The sequence below is a fragment of the Gossypium arboreum genome, chromosome 1 (assembly GCF_025698485.1).
Source record: "Gossypium arboreum isolate Shixiya-1 chromosome 1, ASM2569848v2, whole genome shotgun sequence".
In the NCBI taxonomy this organism is placed as follows: Eukaryota; Viridiplantae; Streptophyta; class Magnoliopsida; order Malvales; family Malvaceae; genus Gossypium; species Gossypium arboreum.
The window spans coordinates 59,763,827-59,770,697 of NC_069070.1; the positions used below are offsets into that span (position 1 = coordinate 59,763,827).

General features: G+C 31.9%; 1 pseudogene; it reads left to right on the forward strand.

The window, feature by feature from the left end:
• The first annotated feature begins 1,053 nt into the window (after positions 1 to 1,053).
• On the forward strand, positions 1,054 to 2,094 carry LOC128280375 (amino acid transporter AVT6E-like; annotated as a pseudogene).
• Positions 2,095 to 6,871: the final 4,777 nt, after the last annotated feature.

The following is a 6,871-nucleotide window of genomic DNA, read 5'->3' on the forward strand; positions in this document are numbered from 1 at the left end:
AATGACCCATACCATGGCCGGCCACTACTTATTATAAATGGAAATTTGACATGCAAACCCATCATTTTTATAACATGCATTAATTGGTCCTTATAGATTAACCTATCACCTTTTAAAAGTGTCACACATAAGTCCTATTAATTAAATTCACATGCAATCGACTAAATCGAAGCTTAAAACTTTCACACATTCATATTCACATATTTTAGACAATAAATATCATATTCAAATACTTCGGTGACTCGGTTTAGCGGTCCTGAAACCACTTTCTGACTAGGGTCAATTTAGGGCTGTCACATTCCTTCCCCAAATACCTAAAACAAACACCTTTTTCCCCAAATCATCCCCTAATTCCCCAAACCCGAAATCCCTAACATTTTCCCCAAGTCCCCTTTTTTTCCCTTAATCTGTTCCCCCATTCCCGAAGTCCCTTACTATTTTCCCTTTCCTCTCGTCGACGGTCAGATAGTTCATGGGTTTGAAATGGTTAGTTTTTTAGTCCCCTTTAGATTAATGTGTAGTTACTGTATTACTTGGCTTTTATTTTTTTTGGAATTAAGCTTAATTGAATGAACTTGCTATTTTGAACAACCACTTCCTTTCTTGATATGTAGTGTATGCTAGAATTTTCTTACGTCTTCTTCTCTTATAGACTTTTCTGTCATTCGTATAATTAAATGTTATTCATGGAGAACTTGCAACTCGTTTTTAGCACATTACCTCTGCTCTGATTTGTTCAGTTGCTATAGTAGTCTGGGAGTGATTATGCTCTGGCCATGTTACTTTGGCTTTTAATTATATCCTCCAATGACAGCAAAGGAAAACTTTTCCTTTATTTCCAAACATATTGCTCTTTATCTCTCTCCTTCCAATAAAGCATCCAAAAACGTTGACCCACCACGGATCTGCTGCTTTTTCTTGACCCTTTCAAAATCCATTCCATTCAATTCAATTCCTCCCAATTCTTTGTAAGTTTTTTAATCGTTACATTTAATTTTTTTCTGAGAGATCTTCACAAAGTTTCAAGCTTCTTAAGCATTTCTTTGATCTAGAATGGATAGTAATTATTCAGCTATACCCAAAGGCTCATTTGTAGAATTACAAATGCATAATGAACACCACGACTTTAGATCCCAACAAAAATCGCTCCTCTCTGATGATGGGAACCGGGTAAATCATCCCAAGGTTATTAATGATTTTGATGATCTTAATGATGATGATGATGTTGATACTGATGTTGATGTTGATCTCGATGATTATACCCTTGTTTTAAGTAAACCCAATACCGAGTCTGGTGTTTCTGGTGCTGTTTTTAACTGAACCACCACAATTATTGGTGCTGGAATCATGGCTTTACCTGCTACTATGAAGGTTCTGGGGCTTGTTTTAGGGATTCTCGATCAGTGGTTAGGACTGGTTCGATTCGTAATGTCTGGGTGATGTTATTCTGGTTCGGTTCGTCATATTGGGGTTCTCGATCAGTGGTTAGGACTGGTTTTGGGGATCATAGGAAGTTATTGGTTTTGGTTGTTATGGTTGTTTTTCTTGCTCCACTTTGCGTGTTAGATAGGATTGATTCATTGAGCATGACTTCGGCTGCTTCGGTAGCTCTCGCTGTTGTTTTCGTTGTGGTTTGCTTTGCTGTTGCATTCATTAAGCTTATTGAACGGAAGATAGAGGCTCCAAGGAGGAGCCCAGATTTTGGATCGAAAATGGCAATTTTGGATTTACTAGTAGTTATCCCTATTATGACTAATGCATATGTTTGCCATTTCAATGTTCAACCTATACACAATGAGCTCGAAGGTGATGTTTTGACCAATTTTGATAGGAATCTGGGAATTCGTTTTAGCACTGCTTTGAATTATATTTGCTCTTCATTTGGTTCTGGTTTTCCCTGTTATTCGCTTTTCTCTACGGCAAACTATGGATAACTTGGTGTTTGAGGGATCAGCTCTTCTCACGGAGAGTAAAAAAAGGTCTTTGGCATTAACAGTAATATTGTTAGTGCTTATATATATTGGATCTACTATGATCCCAAATATATGGACAACTTTCAAATTCTTCGAGCAACAACGACTTCTTGTCTTTTAATATGTATACAATGTAACTTACTGTCTTTTAGTGGTATTGAGCTTGGTCCTATTTCTCCTGTTAATGTTATACCAAATTGCTGGTTGTTTTTTTAATCATTTTATTTGTTTATTCCCACCGTTATTATGCAATATAATTAATATTATACCAATCATTAAATGTTGTTTATTTTATAACTCATTTGATTGTTTTGTCGACTGTAAATGACTTTTGTTCTTCAAATGCAATGAGTAGGGAAGTCTCTCGACATTATTAGAGATCAATCCCAAGCATCGTAAATAAACCCTCAAGAAAACATTTCCATTTCAATCAAGGTAACATGTTTTTCCTAACATTTATGTTTCTTTCAACATGTTTTTCCTTTTATGTTTTCAATGTTTAATTAACATTTAATTACATTCCTAAATTTTTAATGTTTTTCATAACATTTAATTAACATTTTAATTACATTCCTACATTTTTAAGCTTATTTCATCCACTCTTTTTTGTGTTTTGTCTCGATTTGGCTTCATTCGTTAAGTTTCCTGTAGAAGCTTACTTATCTTTTATTTTCAAGAAATAGATTTAGGTAATGGAAGATGTATGCCTGTGTGTTTGTGTCTCTATATATGTATGTATTTGGTACTAGATGAAAGCTTTATTCTAGTTTTGAAATATAGACCAAGTTTTGCATACATTGATCAATTTCTGGCTTTTTTCCTTTGAATACATGGTTCTCTTGATACTAAATACTCAGGTACTTTCTTCATAATCGGTGATTCTTATTAGATAAGTTATATATCAACAGTTATGTTAGTTTCCATCAAGGCCTCTGTAAACATAAAGTTGGTATTCTGGTTAGGAGAAGTTAATGTTTATGAGTTTTGTGGAGTATGATTCTGCACATGCAAAGTTGGTTTGTTTCAATCTGTGCATTTTCATGTTTACATAATAATGGTGATTCCATTTTGGTTATTTAGATGTTCTTTTGGTCTGTTTTCATGTTTCTATCCAACTTATGTGTTTAGTGTGGACTTAGATTGATTTAAGAGTTTAATGCTGTCTTGTTGCTCACGTTTTATATAATAAAATTGTTATATTTTGGTTATTTAGATGTTCTTTTGGTCTGTTTTCATGTTTCTATCCAACTTATGTGTTTAGTGTGGACTTAGTTTGATTTAAGAGTTTATTGCTGTCTTGTTGCTCACGTTTTATATTGTTGAATTCCTCTATTCATTTTCTTTCAGTTATGTGAAGAAATTGGCTGTGCTTTGACTACTTTCTTATCCATTTGTTTATTATTTTTATTGTTTGAATTGGAATTGTCCCGGGTAGTTCGCATTTATTTGCTCGGTCTTGAATGTTAAAACCGCATTTACTATTCGCATCCCGGAAAGGGACCTTTTGAGTTTTGAGCTTCTCGGGTCATTGTTTGGTTTTCAATCTCTGCAGTAAAACCGGTTTAGATGAATTTACGCTTTATTGACATTATGTTCTATTTCACCATTCTTGAAATTATGTGAAGATTCTTTCTAAATTTCTCCTCATTGTCTCTAGAGTCTAGCCTAATATTGATTTTTCCTTTTCATGCATTTTGAATCAAATAAAGAATTTTAGCATGCAAGAAAAAGACACTTTACTTGCTTGCGAGAGTAATTTTCATGGTCTTTGGGAACCTACACATTGGGTTGTTAACCTGTTCATGTCTAGTTCTATGTGAATCATTTTATCCTCACTTGTTTCTGTTGGATTCTTTTTAGTTTCATACCCTCCATACTACCAAAAGGAAGTGCTCGTGAGACAAAGTCAAAAGTTCTAAGATATTTTTTCATTATAAAGTTTTTGTTCACCAAACCTAGAACTTAATAAAATGATGGTTGTGAAATTTTATAAAAAATGTTCTGAAATGTTGGTAATGAACCAAAAGAAGAGAATTGCCTGCCATGCTGAAAATTCTTGATGAGAGTCAAGAGAACAAGAGGTGGTTGTTGTCCTTAAACGAAATTGTTAGTATTGGAGTTTTTTCTTTTGCTTTCTGTCTTTAGAATATTGATATTATTTCCTATGATGCTCTGATTCATGTGTGAGTGGGAATGAGCATGCTAGTATTTGCTTGTACTTATTCTCAAACTGTTTTCGGATGTAGGATAATGTGTTTGATTTGGGCACTTTAGGAAAGTCAAGGTTTGAAGAAACAATTTGATTGGATTTGCTAATTGTGTTATGTGCCTTGTATTTACAATTTTTTGCAGAGATGGAAGTCATTTGTATGCTCATAAAAGATTTTGTATTTTTTGTAGAAATGGTTTGAAAAGATGTGCGCTTTTGCGATTTTGCCGAGGTGTACAACTTCATTTATTGCTTCCTGCTCCTCCTGCAAGTATTGGTTCAACTGAAGCTGCCATTTAATCTTCGAATTAAAATTTGGTACTGATATAGATAAAGTTTTTATATTTTCTTAAACTGAAATATATTTGGTGCTACTCTTATAATCTTACATCTGTTCTAGGTACTATCGAGCACCTGAAATAATATTTGGTGCAACTAAATACACCACAGCCATTGACATTTGTTCTAGGTACGCATGCAGCTTTAGTTGCTAAATTTTTTCCTTATTTCTATGCATTTTCACTTTAAATTACTTAACAAATATTACTTTTTGGACTCCACCTGCTTTCTTTGGTGAGAGTGGAGTAGACCAGTACGTTTTTATTAAGGTACGTTTTAAATATTTTAAAGATTCAAAGTTTATAGGTTTGGAAACCCGACCTTATAGTATTAATTATTTGAAGTATGAATAAGTATGAATTAATTTTATTACCATATATGTAGCTTGCTTGTCCATTATAATTACAACAATAGCTGACCTTCTCCCCAACCTTATTTTAAATATTTTAAAGATTCAAAGTATATATAGGCTGGAAACCTGACGGGTTGCCTTATATCGAGCTGCAAGATATAATGGATCCTCCCTAGGTGTAACAACGCCACGTATGATGAATCTTAAAAAATTCAAAAAGAATTGAAAAAAGTTCTATCGCTATTGAATATTTATATAACCTTAATTTATTTCACCAATTTACTTATAAAAATTAAACTACGATTCTTTCTTTATATTATTATATTCAAATTACTATTTTGTTATATTAAACATGTTTGATTTTAATATTTATTATTTTTAAATGTCTTTAAAATTTATAACTAATTTTTATCAAAATAGTATTATTAATTATTATTTGAAGTATGAATAAGTTTTTATATTTTGGTTCAACTTAAGTATTATTTGATTCAACTTAAGTATTATTTGATTCAACTTAAGTATGAATTAATTTTATTACCATATATGTAGCTTGCTTGTCCATTCCTTATTTTAAATATTTTAAAGATTCAAAGTATATAGGCTGGAAATCGACGGGTTGCCTTATATCGAGCTGCAAGATATAATGAATCCTCCTAGGTGTAACAATGCCACATATGATGAATCTTAAAAAATTCAAAAAGAATTGAAAAAAGTTCTATCATTGTTGAATATTTATATAACCTTAATTTATTTTATCAATTTACTTATAAAAATTAAACTACGATTCTTTCTTGATATTATTATATTCAAATTACTATTTTGTTATATTAAACATGTTTGATTTTAATATTTATTATTTTTAAATGTCTTTAAAATTTTGTTATATTAATAAGATTTCCAAAAAGTTCTATGGAGCTTATAAATAATTCTATTGACCTTAAAAAGAATTAAAAATTTCAACATTGAATAGCCAATTATAAATTATTTTATCAACATAACATTATTGATCATTGTTTAAATATATTATAACTAATTTTTATCAAAATAGTATTAATATTGATCATTACTTAAATAAATTACATAACTCACATAACGTACATAACAACTTACATAACTTAACTAATACATGTAGTTTAATCTAATAATTTCCTTAAAACATATAGTTTAAAAGTTCCAATTTCATAACTTACATAATCTACATAACTTACATAAAACATAAATATATATCATATCAAGACTTACATAATAAACAACTTACCCGTGAAACTTATTGCCAACTTTAGACTTCAACAACTACGAAATGGATAGGACTTGGATGAACTTCTCAAGGGCAAGCAACGAGTATCAAAATGGAGTGCAATCTTTTTTAGATTTTGCATTTCACAATTCAAGCCAAGAGAATATGATTCTTTGCCCGTGTAAGAAGTGTGGCAATATCTATTGGCATTATCGTGAAGTTGTCTATGAACATCTAACTGTTGATGGCTTCATTCGGGGGTATAAAAAATAGAATTTCCATGGAGAGTGTACAACTAGTGGAGCCTCTTCGACGATTAATCCAGGTTATCCTTATAGTGGTTACCGTCAGCATGTTAGAGAAGATGACATGGAAGGTATGATGCGGATGCATTTAATATGCGAGTGAAAGTTTCAATCATTTCCACCAAACTATGTTGCATCTGATGATTATAATATCGGTGGGAATACTTTTATGGAAACGAGAAGAAGTGTACCGGATGAACAACCGAATGAAGAAGCGGCGAAGTTCTACACGTTACTTGGTGAAATGAATGAAGAACTTTATGAGGGATCAAAATTTTCGAAAATGTCATTCTATATTCGCCTTTTCCACTTAAAATGTTTGGGAGGGTGGACCGAAAACTCTTTGACAATGCTGTTAGAGCTTTTGAGAGAAATGTTCCCATTTGCAAAAATCCCTCAATCATGTAAAGATATGAAGAAAGTGATAAAAGATTTGGGCCTTAGGTACAACAAAAT